The sequence below is a fragment of the Ceratotherium simum genome, chromosome 27 (assembly GCF_057802395.1).
Source record: "Ceratotherium simum simum isolate JZ-2026a chromosome 27, ASM5780239v1, whole genome shotgun sequence".
NCBI lineage: Eukaryota > Metazoa > Chordata > Mammalia > Perissodactyla > Rhinocerotidae > Ceratotherium > Ceratotherium simum.
Genome location: NC_141926.1, coordinates 35008122 through 35025960, shown reverse-complemented (window position 1 = coordinate 35025960; position 17839 = coordinate 35008122).

Here is a 17839-nt window from a genome sequence, read left to right as displayed (position 1 = left end):
TAAATAATAACAGTGGAATGGTAAGTTAAAACCAGTTTATAAATGACCTTCAGTGTGTAAACTAAGAAGATTGGATTCTATGTTACTGATTATATGGCCACTATGGATTATTTACAAAGTAAAAAAAAAATATTTAGAGCTTAAGGAACCTTAAAATCCACTACTCTAGTGATTTCAAAATGTGCTGTGGGGGGATCCCCCTGAAAACTACTTGGTGGGCAGGGGGCTGGGGCAAAGAGTTTGGGACTCTTGATGGGTAAGTCTCCGCAGCACTGTGATCCCTCTTTCAGAGCAACTCACTTTTATCTGTTTATAACTGCACATCACACTTCCTTGAACAACATATTCCAAGGCTAATAAAATGTGAAGTCTACCAATTTACATCCATCCATTCATTGTATTTATTGGAAAATTTTGACTCAGAGGAGCCTTTTGCCCGTGATCCCACTGCTAGTTAAGACTTGATCTCAAGTCTATAGAACATTGGCCAATTTCCCTCATTATGTTATAGTGCGTATCAGAGCTGTGCTTCAGGAAGATGCTCTGAAGTGTACTTTGTAGGGATAAATGTCGGCAGCTGGGAGACTGGTTGAAAAGCCGAGTGCAATTGCTGCTCCAGAGACGGGGATGGCCTGGAGCCAGAGTAGTTACAGCAGAACTACACAAGCAGGGACGTGTCAGTTGGCCTAAATGCCTTCTAAGCCTCTCTCATCAACAGTGTAACTAAATTCCTGCTTTTAATTCCCTGTGTTTAAACACTCAGAATGGTTTCTCTTTTGTTCCTGGTTGCTTCCTGACTTATACACAGATCAATACCCTACCTTTTACTAAAGAGAACAAATGAAGTTGGGAATTTAACTTGTGTTGTAATTTTGCAACCAGTAGCCTCAAACTTTGGGTCTGATATTTGGATACATCAGTCCTGAGGCTATAAGAGAGAAAAGATGATTTCAGACTAGTTTTCTGATCATGCTTTGAGCTGAGAATTTAAAACCCTAAGAATTCTCTGTCTTTAATCTCAGTGTGCTCAGAAGTAGGCATCGTCCCCCACAGTCCTCATGTTCATCTCTATCTCGTCATTCTTTTCCAAGAGTCACTTGGACTCCACATATTTGCTTTCACAAGGCTCTGTAGTCCGGGTAACTACAGCTGATAATTTATGTAACTCTTTTCCATTGTATCTTACGGACTACCGTCTCATTTTCCACTAATGATAAAGTCACTACCACCTTCAGATCTCACCAAGTGGGATAACCAACACAAAGACTCATCTTTAGGTGGCTCTTTACCTAGAAAATTCTTCTGGAGCCAAATATTGTGTCAGTCAGGAGCAGTCAGGAAAACAGACATCACTACAAGTGTTGCAAATGTAAAATGGTTTATAATAGGGACACAGAAGGGCTGGTAAAGCAGAGGTAATGAGGTTTCCTTCTGGCTTTCAGAAATTCCAGAAATGTGAGACTTACAGAAAAGCCACTGCTCATAAACTTGGCTGTCTGGAACACCAAATCCATGATTCTCAGGGGGATGCCAAGATATTGCTAGAAGCTGCTGTTGATTATCACAGCTGCATACAGCACTGACGTGGGTAATTCTCAAGAGAATGCCTAGAAGCCATTGGCAAAACTCCCCTCTGCCATCTGCTGATGTCCTTGCTCTAAGAAGAGTAAGAAGTTCCTGAGCAAGAACACCCAGTCTACAGCACAGGACATGTGCAAAAGACTACTGACACTGAATCGATAGTGCACCCAGTCCTGGCTTTGCGTGGTAACGAGGAATCATACAAGTGACTGTGCAAGCTGAAACCATGCAGTAGGACCTTAATAATCAAGAGGAAAAATTATAATTGTTTTACAACCTTTAAACATTTTTGTCAAAGCATTAAAATATCTCTTACTATACATTCTAAAGAGAAAAGAAAAAATAGCAAAATTAATGTTTATTTATACCCAGTAATTTAAAACTTTTGAAACACTGTCAATTAACGTGTTTGATTTCTTTACGTAAAACACGTCAAGAGTAGTATGAACAGTGCTTGCCTTTTTGTCATATAACTCGCTATATGAAGAGAACATCTTTTCAATGCCTTGGTGAATCCTTTCTAAGTTTAGATTAGCTTCCAACATTTTATACTTTGAACTTTCAGAGCCATGAAATATCTCTGAGAAGTCCTTTAATGTAGTTTTTGGCCAGCATCGCTTCCTCTGGGACACCTTCATCCTTTTTGTTACAACCACTTTCCTCCTTTATGTCGTAAGCCCACCTGCAGTAGACTAGTGAATTTCTAGCTGCGTATCTGGAGTCTATTGAATGTTAGCAGTGTCAACATTCCCAAGGGTGGCAATTTTTTCTAAACATTATTTACATTTGATTCGAATTTCCCTTTCAGCGTTATCACTTATCATTTCTTTGCTGCACTTTCATCTTTGTTGGCCAGTTCCCTTTTCCAGTTATCCATTTTTGAAAAGTGGCACATGGGTTTATCATGAGAGACAGAGTCAACACAACTACATGTAATTTCTGTGTGAACTGAATAACAGACATTCTGTGACCAATCATCCACATTCTTTGAAAGAAGTGATGTTATTGGCCACTGATTCTGATGCACAGCTGTTATTTACATAATAATTTATAGACTGAAAAGCTATCAGAAAGTTCATACTTTATGCAATTACCCAGTTAATAGCCATGGCAACTGAAATTTGAACTGTGTTGTTTGGAACTGGTATTATTTGATTAAAACATGGTGAATAAAATTCTTGTATATTGGAACCTTACAAAGAAAGGATTATTTGGCTTGGTGACCAGTTGGAGTCCTGTGATAGTGTGGGGAGTTAGAGCCAAGAGGAAAGTAAAAATCAATGATAACTTCAAAATTTAGGGAGGAAAAATGTTAACATGAATAAGTGACGTAGAAACAAGTGGTAGAGAAGTTGAGGAAAAATGAAGATACTGATTTTGAATCTCTTAAGTTTTAGATGCTAAGGCTAATTCATGTGGAAATGTTCAGCAGGTTGTTAAAATTTCAATCTATATCTCAGGAGATTTAGGAACCAAAGATGTAAATTTCAATGCCACCCACAAAGAGGTGATAAATGAAGTTAGGACATAAAATTGCTCAACTCAGCCACTTCCAAGAACTTACACATATTTGGTGTGTGGAAGATAACAAACCAAGAGAATGGTAGATGGTAGCATCCTGAGAGACATAAGGAATCCAGAAAATGCAAAGTTATGTGACAAAGGGAAGTGAGTTGTTAGAACAAAAATAACAGCAACAATGACAAAATGTAGGCAGTGGTTAAAAATGATGCTGAGAAGTAAGACAAGTCCTAAGTAAAAATCCCTCATTAGATCTCCCATTTAGAAAGTCAATGGTGATTCTTGAAGAGAAAAATGTCAATAGAATGCTGAGAGCTTGGAGGAGAAGGGAAAGATTTGAGGAGCGGGCAGTGAACAGCTGATGACAAGCAAGTGTGGGTTACACTTTTGAGGTGTTTGGTAGAGAAAGAAAGGAGCCATAATATACCTGGAGAAGAAAAGCACAGTCTCTTTTCTTAGGAAAGGAGAGTATATATTTTATTTCAGAGAAGGAGCCAGTAAAGAGATGAAAATTGAAGATACAGATTCAGGAGAAGTGAGGGGCTGGAGTTGAGAGAACAGATTGATGTGACTTGGACACCAGTAAGGGCAAGTCTTCTTGAGAGAAAAGAGGGAGGAGGGATCAAGTAAGATTTTTAGGTGAAAAAGTGGGAAACTGGTGGATGTTTCATTAGTACCTCTCTTCGCCTGGAAGAGCGAGAATGCAGCATCAAGTTGAGAACTTGTGCAGAGCTGAGAGCAGTTTGTGACAGTCATTATCGGAGTTGGTAAACATGGCTAAGAGAATTGTTTAGTAGTTGTTTAGCCTCGTCTGGTAGATCAGATCACATGAATTTGACCCACAGATAAGCTGAATTTTTATGAATTTTTTCCATTTCAGTTCTTAGCTACCTGAAAGTTGGATTGGAGGAAAGGAATGATAGTATTTCTAGAGGGATAGTGATATAGCAGGATGAAGGAAGAAAGTGATCTTTTAGTGTTAGGAAAACTTGTTAAAAGGGATGTCTGAGTGGAAAGAGTAAAACCAGGTTGAAAGAACTGAGAATATATAGTGACTGTAGGACAGATGATGGCAAAGATCAAGTTTATTAAGGATGGCAAGCAATTCTTTGTTAACAAAAAAAAGAAGAATTTGTCTTTACAGGTGTTCAGTGAAAATTCACCAATGTCAAATACTTTATCTTCAAGCTCAAATACATAATTATATTCATACCACTCTAGGGTGCCTCTTCAAGCCCTGCATGTGTTTATCTCTTTTTCAGAGAATTATGTCAGACTCTTGGATCTGCTTTTTTCTTGGGAAGCTTTTTTCTATGGGACTCATTCCTGACATTATTCAGTGTAACTTCATTTCTGTTTCTTTTCTATCAAATAGATTTTCCCAGAGCTTAAAAAATCAAAAATTTATTATTGTGTGAAGAAGGAGATTTTGCCTTTTTTTACTTTTTTTAAGAAATAAAACCTAATAGCTTTGTCTTTTGGTGAATAAGCTGGAAAAAACAAGTTACAAGTATCTTCCCTTCTGCATAATTATTTCCATTTGAGTACCGTGCTTGAAAAACCATGACCTAGGGATGAGTCATATCTATTCAGTTGAGTTTGGTATGGATGTATATACATCAGTTCTATCAACTAATCCACAATTCTTGCTTTGGAACCACTTGGAAAAAGAAAACATTTGGTCAAAAGAGGAAACCTGGGGCCGGCCCAGTGGCGTAGTGGTTAAGTTCGTGTGCTCTGCTTTGGCGGCCTGGGGTTCTCGGGTTCAGATCACAGGTGTGGACCTACACACCGCTCATCAAGCCATGCTGTGGCAGTATCCCACATATAAAAAATAGAGGAAGATGGGCACAGATGTTAGCTCAGGGCCAATCTACCTCATCGAAAAAAAAAAAAGTACTAGAACCTTGATATATTCAAGAAAGGTGGAAATAAAGTCACAATCAATCTGAGGACTCCGTATAATTGCTGAAGTTGTGGTAACAGTACTTTTTTGAATTTAACTATCCTGTTCCCAGACTATGATCTTTGGCCTATGAATGAAGAATCTTGTCCGTAGCACACTGAGAGAGCAGTGGAAGGAAAGATACCCACGCTGAGGCAGCTGACCGAGACTCTTGACGTAAACAAGATATGGCTCCCAAATAAATCGATATGTGAATATGTACATGCAATATATTTACCTAAGTTCAGGCTCTGAATGTCTCCTGAGCTCACCCCTGGGATGCACAGCAGTTTACAACTCATCAAAAGTCTGGTTAGAAAGTGCTTTCGATGTGGTCGTTGCCAGTTATGTGCTAAATCCAGCCACAAGGAAAGGGCAGTCACTCTACAGTGCTCTTGAAACAGGTGGCTTTAAACAGCAAAGCTGATGAGCTGGTGAAGTGGTCTCAGGAGGACAATAATTTGGCTGCACTGGAGGGACTGGGAGTATTTAAATTTCTGTATTCACCTAGACTGATTTCGCATCCTCCCGATTTCTAAACTTCTCTTTGCTCCTGCTACCCTGTTCATGCTTCTGCTGTCCCATCTTCAGACTTCTGATTTCCATTCCACCTTTAGTGGCTAAAGTCTTCCTACTCTGAACCTGCTTTAAATTTCCTTAAAGGAGATAATGTAAGAAAAGCATCGAGCACATGGGTATGTATTGGTTTTCAATACAACAGCTGAAATGAATTTTATTTCTTGGCCACAAATTTCCCCTTCCCCTGAACTCATAGTATTTAACACTTCCCAGTGTCTTATCATTTTTAAGTGTTATGCTTTATTGCTGTAAATGTTTCATGTACGTATGTTTTGTGTCTTTAACCATATTATGGTAAAACCCTGAAGCTCCATTCGTTATATGCTATGGCTTTCCGCTCACAATGCAGTGGACAGCACAGTGACACAGAGAATATGCTCAATTAATTTTTGTGTGAACAAATAGTTTTTCCCATAGAAGAAAGTATTTTCACCTAAATGTATTATTTATCCTCTTGATATTTTGCCTACAAGAAGCTCATGCAATGCAGTTCACTGACTCCGATATTCTGAGATGATAATCTAATTTTTGTTATGCAGTGGCTCAAACTAGCAGGGCTGATCAGATTTACCTATTTCATTTTGTAGATGAGGGAATGAATGTTTACTCAGATGACTTTAACTTCCTGAAGATAAGGGAAGAAAACAATAGCAACAACCAGGACGAAAGCCACGTAACATTTACGCAGGGTTGTCATCTACCCTACAATATGTTGTTGTCTGACTTTCCTTCTCCTGACTGGAGAAATTTGGTTTGTCTGGATTTTCTACAATATAAATTTAAGGCATAGGAATAATTTCATTACTTTTGAACCTGAGTCACTTTCACGCTGAATTCTTCATAAAAATGTTTTCCAGGGTATGAAAAGAATTAGAATTTCTTATGTTTGGACTGTCTTAGAGTAAAGAGGTGGAAAATAGAATTAACTGCAACGAAATGGTGTGTTATGCATCACTTTAAATTATTCACTTTTTTATTTCTTTTACTAAGCTTGAGTTTTTCCTCATGATTGACCTTCAGATGCTTCTGAATATCTTTCTGCCACAGAACTGAGTAGACTAGCATCTGGTCTTCCTAGGTTATGAAGTACAAATTGAACTGACTCTCCTGGGGCTTAAGACTGAGGTCACTGGAGTGCTTTTTTAATGGAGAGTTAAGAATTAAATAGTCAAATCTTGCTCTTTGAAAGTTAGCATCCATCTATAATCAACGTCCATTCGTGCAATGGCCTTGAGAATTTTAGTGATGGCTTTATTACGAGCTGATTTTAGCAGTACTTTTAGCAAATTCTGATACGGAAAAGAACTGAACAACATAAAAAATATCATACTAAGTAGCCAACATTTGATGAAATTCTTTTAAAAATGTCAAGGCAATCATTGAAGAAATGTATTGTGTTTCTAATGGCACACTGTGAGCACAATGACAGCCATGTGTGCTTCACCGTACATCACCGAAATCGTGTTCCTGACCACTATGGCAGCGGACAAGAAGTATGTCATGTGACGCTTTCCCTCAGCCTAAAATCTATTTGGAGAGACAAAACAAGAGAATGGTGACACGTATAAAATTGAGAGAAGGGAGAAGTCATGGTAGGCTGGAATATTTAAAATGATAAATTTCTTTGGAAACAATTATAATTTGGCCACAAAACAGGGCAGAATTTGGACTCATCAATGAGAAATCAAGGTCAGTTGAAGCAGATGAAATATCATTAGCAAGGACACAAGTGCGAGCCTGAACATTGTTTGTAGGAGGACAGAGAGAGCATCAGCCAGAGTAGAAGAGAACGTGCTTGGTGGGGGATGGTGGGGAACAAGGCTGCAGACATAGATTTATGAAGGACTTAATAGAACCAAATAGTATACTCAGCAGAGAATCAATATTGTGTATGTTCCTGAGCAATGGAATTCAATAATGACATCATTCTTTTGCAAAGATTAATCAAATTGATGCATTAAAATGATTGAAAGGGGAGAGAGAGGAGAGTTGGCGAAAATAGTTACAGATTTCCAATGCTAAACTGCTGAGAAAAAGGGAATGGAGAGGAATGTATAAATATAAGAAACGTTTTAAGGAAGAAACAATTGAGCATTATGACTTAGCCAAAGAAAATAAAAGTGAAAACACACTCAGCAATACAGCAACCTTACAAATGACCAAATATCTCTAATGAGTAATAAAATGTTCAGTGTGTTTACTTAGCTCTGCCACCCTGACTTTTCAATGAATCTATTCTTTAAAAGGTCATGTATCAATGTCAAGCCAGTATGTAGGAGGCTAGCAAACAGGAAAGTGGCCTCACCTGACACTGCTCTCAGCCGAGGGAATGCGTACCCATTCTGTGTTACAGAATGCCCTCGTGACTGCTACACAGGGACCAAACCTTTTTCATTATGACAGCATTGCAATTTCCCAACATTTATTCTTCTACCCTGGGCGAAACTTCTTCTTTCTTTGAGTTTCATGCCACACTTTACCTTTCCTCATAGCTGTCATTCTCCAATCATCTATTACGCTCAAAATTTTTGAAGCATTGACACCTTAGTCATTGCTTCCTCTATACCCCAAGATCTGACATGAGTAGCTGCTGCTCCTTCTCTGAAATTTTGAAATCCAACATACCTTTGTATGACTGAACTCTCTCATTCTTTCAGTCTCTCTTTGTACACTCCTGATGCCAATAATTTCTCAATGACTATCGGTTGCTTTGCCTTCACCAGAAATACTTAATAACATACTTCTATCGTCAACTCCCTTACAACTCTCCCATGACAAAGCAAAACTCTAATCCTGAAATTATGCCATAACCTACTACCTCCCCTTACCTACTTAAGATATAGTATGAGAATATCCATGATCTTTAATCTCAGTCGATTGCTCATATTCAAGAATACATCTACAGAAGAAAATAAAGACAAGAATTTTCTACTTTTAGTATCTCTGCCCACTGTCTGAAAAAACAGCAAATGGCCAATGGCTGTTTCTCTAATGACCATGAGCTCTGTGTGTGTGCATGTTCGTGTGTATATGTGTGTGTGTTCCTTTCCAGGGATGAATATAGATTAAGTGAAAGAGGAACTAAATTGCTTATTTACTGTAAATTGACCATCACACTCTGCCCGCCTCCAATTTCCTCTAACAACTTTTACTCTTCAAGTTTCTTCCCCATGCATCTCTAGGTTTATGCAATATCTGATCTTTTTTCCTCTAGAATAAAAGTGTCTAGAGGTTTTCCAGATTACGTGTTACAGTGCAAGCATTACAAAGGGATTTACGACTTATAACTTTGCTCCCCTGTTTAGCACTTTTCGATAAATGAAAAAAAATAAGGATAAGCATTAAGTTGCATGTGTATATGTATTTGTGGGTTATACATATTTATACCCAACCAAAATATAAAGATGAGAATGGAACTTTAAATTAAATGTAACATCATATTTACACGTGTCTCTACCACTCTGAGTATTACAATATTCTTTTACTTAAGAAAACCAAAGTCCCAACATGGTTCCTTGAATCTCTCATCAGAAGGGATTAGCGTACAAGTTTTCTTGACCTGAAAAGTAACCTTTAGCTGACAAATGCATGTAAGGAAATGAAAAACAGCAGTGTTTCTACTCTTATCCATTTTTTTGTGCTCTCTTCTGATGTAAAAATATTTCATCCTTCAAAAAACTATTGTTTCATATCTGCATATGTTAAGGAAATATTTAAATAATTAAGGTGCTTTCCTGAAGTGAGCATACATATAAATTTAAAATTTAAGGCTAAGCAATAAAGTATTCTCTTTGAATTAAAGGGAACTTGCTGAAATGATTCATTAAATCCTTAAAAATAATTCAAACTTCAAGAATATATACTAATGAATATTTCCTATCTAGCTTGCAAATTAAGTTGGAAAATCTACAAGAAATAGCTATCAATGTAGGAATGCTGATAATTCTATACAGATTCATGATTTTACTATAAAAGTTCATTAATACATGAACTTAATTGCATAAGTTCATAATTGCATATGTTTTGAGTATACAACTGGGAACCTCACAAAGCCGGTGATTTCACACAGGTAGATTTTCCATATTTCTAAATGTACCCTTAAATCCCCAAAGATATAAATTTATTGCAACAAGGTGTTACCAAAGATTGGAGATGGCTTTCTCAGAAACCAAAGCCTCATGCAGTTTTGTCACCTTGGATGTGGCTTAATGACACCAGCCAAATAAAGTCAGACTCATGAATGGTTCAAGGAGCAATTGAACAGCATGAAGAAGTTAGAAATTCCATGAAGACAAATATTACTTATTTATTAAGTAATAATTTTCAAAAAAGAAAGACTCCTTTTTGCGTAGATGTAAATTATTCACAGTTAATTTGGTTAGGATATAATAATATTTATAAATCTGAAGATATTAAACCAATTATCAAAAATTAGGTTTTAAAGAGATTTTTTTTTAATTCTTAGTTAAAAATTAAGATGGTGACGTACAGAGATGTAAGTAATGTGAGTTCCCTAGATCAAGCAATTTGTGGTTAAATTAGGAATAGAAGAGATCTTTTCCTTCCAGGAAAAAAGAAAATGATATGTATTAAATGCTGGTTTTTTAACTGGATACTGGCTAGGTATTAATATGCCCATTTTTGTAACCGAAGTGACTAAAGCTCAGGTAACTATCGAAAAATTATACGGTTAGTAGGCAGGAGGAGCAGACTTTTCAATTCAGGTTTTCTTGACCGTGAAAACTACATTCCTTCCACTATAACAGATTTCCTCCACTTCTGCTACTTTCCTGTGATAATATATGCGTTTCAGAAGTATTCATTATGCGATCTTTTAAATAAAAAAAAATGCTGATTTATGATGAAATACAATATAAATCAGTACAACATTTTGGGAAAGCAAATTGACAGTAAGTAGCAGATATCTACAGAAGCAAATGGGGATGAACTTTCTGGAAACTGCCTACCCCAATAAATGAGAGAGGCCAGAATGTTGCTGGACACAACTAGAATTTGGTGCTTGGATGTCGTTAATGACACTTGGTAAGATGGTAAGGAAGACTTTATTCCAGGGATGCCATTGTGGTAGAAATAGGGGCCAATGCAATAGGGTCTTGCAGTGGGAGAGAGAGATTGGGCTCGACTCCAAATACAGCGTGGACATGCGGGAATTTATAGCCAAGGCTCAGGATGGGGGTCAGTGTATGGAAAATTACTAAGAGGAACCATGAAGGATGAGGGGAGATCCTGGCTAAACTGACCTAGTAGGAGTCTTGCTGAAGGCAGCCAGGCTGATCAGACATCACCTGGAAGCTGGTGGAGAATGAGCAACCAGAAGAGATATCAACGGCGGTCAGATATAGAGAATGATGGATTCTAGTGAAACCAACTTAACAAGATTCGTTCAGAGATGAACATGGAAATCCAAACGTGGAAGTCAAGGTGAGAAAGTTCAGTGGAGCCTGAGTAGAGTTTGGTCAAGGAGAGGATCTTTGTCAACACCTTCAGGTCTCTTTCATTCCATCTTTTCTTTCTGCTCTTTGTGTTCTGGCTTCTCTGAAACCTGCTTTCTCCACCAGGCTGGAACCGTGGCCACCAGCAGCCCTGGGCATACACACTTTTTCAAGATGAAATGAAATTAGCTTTCAACCACCGTCCCCCAACTCCCACAATTCCTAGTTATAACACTCTTTGGAAAGTAGCGTACTCTGGCTTGGACCATGTGTCTATCCCCTGGATGAATTGCCATCTAGTCAGGGATATAGGGAACTATAATAGGCTGAGCTTGGATCAGATACTTATCCTTCGATCCATCACTGTTGTCCGGAAAGTACAACATGTAAACAACAAATAAGGCTGCTCCCTTCAAAACACATTCCCCAGGAAGGGGGAAGGGTACCAGCCTGGAAAAACAAGACAATAAATGTATCTTACCTATTCCAAAATGTTTCCTCATTTGCTTAAAGAAATTCAAATGGAGTTCACTCATTGTGACCAAAAAAGTTTACATGATTAAATGAAAACATTTTTATGTATGATAAACTATACTAAAGAAGGAAAGAGAGGGGCTGGCCCTGTGGCGTAGTGGTTAAGTGCGTGCGTTCCCCTGCTGGCGGCCCGGGTTCGGATCCCGGGCGCGCACTGACGCACCGCTTGTCAGTCCATGCTGTGGTGGCGTCCCATATAAAGTGGAGGAAGATGGGCACGGATGTTAGCCCAGGGCCAGTCTTCCTCAGCAAAAAGAGGATTGGCATGGATGTTAGCTCAGGGCTGATCTTCCTCACAAAAAAAAAAAAAAAAAGAAAAAACAAGAAGGAAAGAGAAAGCTCTATATATACATACAACATCCATTTTGATGTAACAGTCAATGTTTGTTACCACCTAGCACTCCATTTCCCCCTCGTCCGCATAATAACCCAATTTTCATATAGATGTTGACTCCTCTGCAGTTGAGGTGATCCGCCACAACCTCCAGGGCTGGGCTGGATTGTCTCAGGGAAGTCCCACAGTGATTGGTTCAATAACCTAGACCTGAATCAATCAGTGAAGGGCCTTCTGCTGGCCACAGGGCTCAGGTACCAGGATTAACATAATTCATGAGGTGAAATTGGAGAGAGTTTCCTTGGGGATGACAGTAAAGAGGTCTTCTGAGTCATTATGAGAGAGAAATCAAGAAAAAAACGTTCTGTGCTCTGCCACACATCTTGATTTGTGGACATGTGAAGCCTGGTACTGCTGGAGGCATTTTGCAACCAGGAAGGAAGCTGGTTCTGGGACTAAGCCAATGCCTGTGGAAGGGCACAGCTGCGGAATCACAGCGAAATGAAACCACGAACCACGTGTGAAGAGAACTGAAGTTTGTCCTGCTTCTGGATATCCAGCTATCTACACAAATAACCTGTCCTTCAGATTTAAGTTATGTATGCTCTTTTCTTCTGATACTGATATTATAAAACATCTTGAGACATGTAGCTTTAACTACAAGGTCATTACAGTGTAAATGATCAACCAAAGAGATGTGGAAAATAAATTTTAAAATATCCACTCAAAGAAATATTTTGGAGACATTACATGTTATAATTATGAAGACTGTGTAGCAATAGGTTACTTTTAAGGTTACAAATAAATTATTTGTTTGACTTTTTATTACCTGAACTATCAGTCAGCGTCTAGCAGTCATGTTAAGTATCTTATATTCTGGTTTTGTGTGTGTGTGCCAGGAACATTCACTCTGAGCTGACACCTGTTGCCAATCTTCCTCTTTTTGCTTGAGGAAGATTGGCCCTGAGCTAACATCTGTGCCAATCTTCCTCTATTTCCTATGTGGGATGCTGCCACAGCATGGCTTGACAAGTGGTGTAGGTCTGCACTCAGGATCTGAACCCACAAACCCAGGCCACTGAAGCGGAGCATGCTGGACTTAACCACTACGCCATGGGGCCAGCCCCACTTATATTCTGGTTTTGATGTAGGCCTCAGAGGTCTGACATGGTTGAGAATGAGATACTCCACAAAAGAGTCTACTCAGATTACTCATGCTTTCTCCTTCTTCTTCATTTTTTTTAATAGGCTAAGGATTTTTATGGGAATATTTGTATGATGTGTTAAATACTTCCTGCCTTATTGGAGCAGGGTGCATAATTTAATATTTTCTTGATGACTTGGGGTCTTCATTGTGCATATCAATTGTACAGTGTACAGTAAAGTAATTATTTGAGGAGACATTTGCCTCAAGATGCTATGCCTTTTAAATTCTCGGGTCAGTTTGTTGTATTTGCTTTTTATAATTATTTTGTGAATTTTACGGTCCCTCTGACTTGCTGCTTTCTGTCAGGCTGTCAGGTGTCATTTCTTGCCACTCTTTGATGGCCTGCCAATACGGTCGTGCCTCCTTCTAATTTTCTGCTTTTAACCTGTTCTAGATTAGAAAGTCAAATAGGCACGCTTTTTAGAATTGTGTCTAAAAAAGGAGTCGAGTTTTTAGTAAGGGGTTTGTCTAATATACCAAGTTCTGGAACAAGGACACTGAGTTATTTCGTTTGGGCTGTCCAAATACTTTAGGAGAGGTAGATAGAGTCAGGAAAAACTATCTTACCCTTTGTTAATTACAAAATAAAGCAATCACTTGTTTGTGAAAGGAATTTTTCTATTAAATCTCTTAAAATTAAAGGGATTGTGTTGAGCAATATTTACATTGAATTAATTTGGATTTTACCCTGTAGTAGGTTTGCTGCCAAGTGACATGTAAATTTTAGATCTGTGATGAGTCTCAAGCTAGAAAGCACATTAGTCAAGATGTCACATGATCCTTCAATTTACCAAGTACACACCAAGTTTCGATGGTGTTTCTTAGTTGTTCCCAGCTAAGAACAGAGCTAGTCTGTTATCAGTACAATGTTTTTCATAGCGTCCAGGTCTCCCATCCAAAAATTTCTAAGTAAACATGCTCCTTTCCTTTCACTAAATTTACATGTTTTTCTGCTATAATGGATGTTTTTGAAAGAAAAAGGAACTATTGACTATTCTTTAAATCTACAATACCTTGAATTGACACCTTTGGATTGAGTTCATCTTAAGTCTCAGTGGATAGTATTTAATATAACATCAATTTGAAACTCATATAAAAATGAGGCCTAAAATGTTTACTTGATCCTTTAAATAAATTATTTTTATAGTTATCTTTAACGTGTCTACTTTATTTAATATCAGCCCATTGTTCTTCTGCCAGCTAAAGCGTATAAAATGCTGTATGGTGTAACAAGTGTCATTAGAAGCAAAATCTTTAATATCTAATTTGCTAATTCCAGTTTTGTAGTTTTCAATCTGAAATACAGATTTGTAAATTGAATCATAGAGAAAACATTTCACTTGGAGAAATTTTACCAGAAGCTTTTAAAATAAATATCTTTTCCTTTTCTTTTTTCAAGAAGGATAAAACTTTGAGTGCTTTGAGAAGTCCTGTAGAGTGAACCACTCTAAACAAAAATATAAAAAAGGGGGAGGATTCTAGAATTCTCTGGTATAAGGAAGGTATTCACTTCATGAGAAATTTCCCTCAGACTCAGTCCATACAGATTATCCTTTAAAATGTTTTCATCAGTTTTGCCTTTCTGCCTTTGACTGAAATGAGCCTAACCCTTGACTGTTGCTGAATTTATAGCTCTGGTCAAATAAAATCTTCTGGCATTTCCTACACACAATTGGGTTTCTTAGCTGCTCGCGAGATTTGAGCAATTGTAGTTTGCTTCATTATTAAAGACATATGATGCCTGTTGTACAAATTTCCCCTTGGGCAACAGAGCTGATAAAAGAATAAAGAACTTCAAGAATTTGTATTTTGAACATAAGTCCCAAGGTATCTTTCTTTCATTTTTTTTTAAGTTGTAGGAAAGCTTGCAAAATAATTTCCATTGTTATTTAGCTTTGTACTTATTGTGAAGCTATGAGAGAACACAGCATTTGCGAGATGAAATTATTTGCCATAGGACATACACATGTGTTATTTTACCTTTTTGCCCACAGTTGGTGATGTTAATGAGACCTTCCTAAAAATGGGAATTTGAAGTCTGTCCTAATCGGAATCCTGATTGCACGTGTAGTATAATTCCAAAGGGAGCAAATGTGGTTCACTCCTGAATGTTTTAGACTCTTAACTAGAACACTATCTTTATCCAGGGTAAATTTTGGGGGGTTCAGTTGCGAAGTCTTTTAATGGTGATGGCTTGCGTCTCCCCTAATTCCTTAATGTCATCCCGTGGTTCTATGATCAGAATGTCAGTGTATTAAATCTATCAAATTGCCAGGCCCTTTGCAAGCAACTCGGAAGCAGTGTGCAAGCTGTAATGATGTGCTTCGTGTCTGTATGTCAGGGGGAAAAGGCCATCCTGATCCAGATGCGCTCCCATCTACGGGGCTACGTAGCTTTCCACAGGTGCATTAAATGGCGGAGAGACTCCTTTTGTTAGTGCAAAGGACTGCAGCTGAGGAGGGGGAATTCACAAGGGGAGAACAGCTGCTAGAAATCAGCCCAGAAGCAGGAGCTGGCAGCGTTCCAAAAGTGGTTTTTCAGCTTCTGCAGAGTTGGCCATTGACAGATGGACTTGGATCCAAACGTGACAAGGGAGAAAAACACATTCTAGAATTTAGCATTTAGGTGCTTTAGCTGTCTAAGTCGAATGTGCTAGAGCTGTGCAAAGGAAGTGCTATAGCTATACAGAAAAGGCGCCAGAGCTATGGCCTTAAAGAGATGTTATTAATAAAGAGAATCCTATTTGCAACATGGTCCCCAAATTTGCAGAAATCCCTTTGTGTCCCAGCCCTGAGCCCTGTGCTTCATAAGGAGCCTGGCTCATAGTAAGTGTTCAGTAAATACTTGTTAAATGGAACAACTCCAAACTATAGCTTGACTTTTTCTATCCAAGTATATAATGCAGGATTGGCTATGGAAAAATGCATTTTCTTAACTTACTCCTCACCTCTAAATTTCCCCCTTAGTTTTTCCAGTTTTAACAAATCTTCTCTGGTTGGAAAGCTGTTAAAGTAAGAAAATCATGGAAGTAAGGCTGAAGTAGACTTTAAAGAGAAAGTATGTATCAGACCTTTAATTTTAAAGATGAGGAAATTGTGGCCCATAGAGGTGGAACATTTTGGCAAAAGTCACAAAGTTAACTGGGTATAGAGGCCAGGACTAAAAATGAGATCTTTTAAACTTCAATATTGTGCTCTCCACTTTTTAAATAATTGGAATGTGTCCATATTTCTTACTATGCTGTGGGATGAGAGAATAATTTTATATATATTATTCTAAAAATAATAAATTTATTGAGCACTTATTTGACAGGCGCTATTCTCTTTATAAATTGTTTCGGTAAATCCTCACAGCAATCCTATGAAGTAACTTATCTCAATTTTACATGAGTCATATTACAAATACAAGAAATATTTTTATAGTGATATAGTTTATCACTATATATAAATATTTATTTCTCCATCTACATCTGTCTATCTATCCAGCCAGCCCTGGTGGTCTAGTGGTTAAGATTCGGGCTCTCACTGCCACGGCTCAGGTCCATTCGCCAGTCAGGAAAGCACACTAACCATCTGTCGGTTGTCACACTGTGTCGGCTGCATGTTGCTGTGATGCTGAAAGCTATGCCACCGGGATTTCACATACCAGCAGGGTCCCCCATGCTGGACTAAGACAGACTAAGAAGAAGGATGTGGCCGCTTACTTCCAAAAAAACTGACCATGAAAACCTTATGAATAGCAGCGGAACATTGTCTGATACAGCGCTGGAATGTGAGAGGATCAAAAAGACCAGGCGGGCTTTGGCTCTGCTGTCCACAGAGTCTCTAGGAGTGGGAAACAACTCACTGGCACTAACAACAACAAATCTATCTATTGATCTATGTATCATCTTCTATCTACTGCTTTTATGGTCACAGAAAGTAACTAGACGCACAACTGGTTAAACAGGTATAGTCTATGTAAGAAGACTTGCTCTGTTTCACTCAATAAACCAACACAAGTGCCCAGAAGTTAAGCTTAAGCAAAGAACAATCAAAATGCTAGGATTGAAGCACAGTATCTTCAGAATATACAACACTTTAATTTCAAAAACAGACAGTCAAACAAACAATACAAATAAACACAATTAATTTAATGGCATACCTAGTATTTTAGCAAATATACACTCATTTCCAAAGGTTATTCTTAAGGATCTCTATTGTGCTAAAAACATAGTTCTTGTTTTCTCGATTGAGTCTTGAAAAGCTGTTAAGATATAACGTGGGAAAAATGCAAAACTTTGTAACATGAAGAAATGTGATCATAGTATTCTATGTGAATCCACAATTAATATTTCCATGGTCACAATCATGTGAGCAGTAAATACACTGAATCAAATACTGTGGTATATCTCCATTTGGTGACTGAATATGGAATATTCAGTGGTGGTAACAGAAGAATGGAAAACCAAACCTCAATAATCTTAACAGGCAGGTAGCAGATACTGTAACTAGATTATCGAAGAGTCTGAACTCAGTGGGGTAAAAACAGGAGAAAAAAGATAATTTTTCTCTCATGACTGTGTTTTAACCTGCTCTGTCAGATATCCTTCCTCCATCACTTTCCAGTACCTTTCATGTATAAGAAAAAGTTAATTGTGGCTACTTTTAGGTATTATGTCCAGACCACTACAACTTAAACCGTCA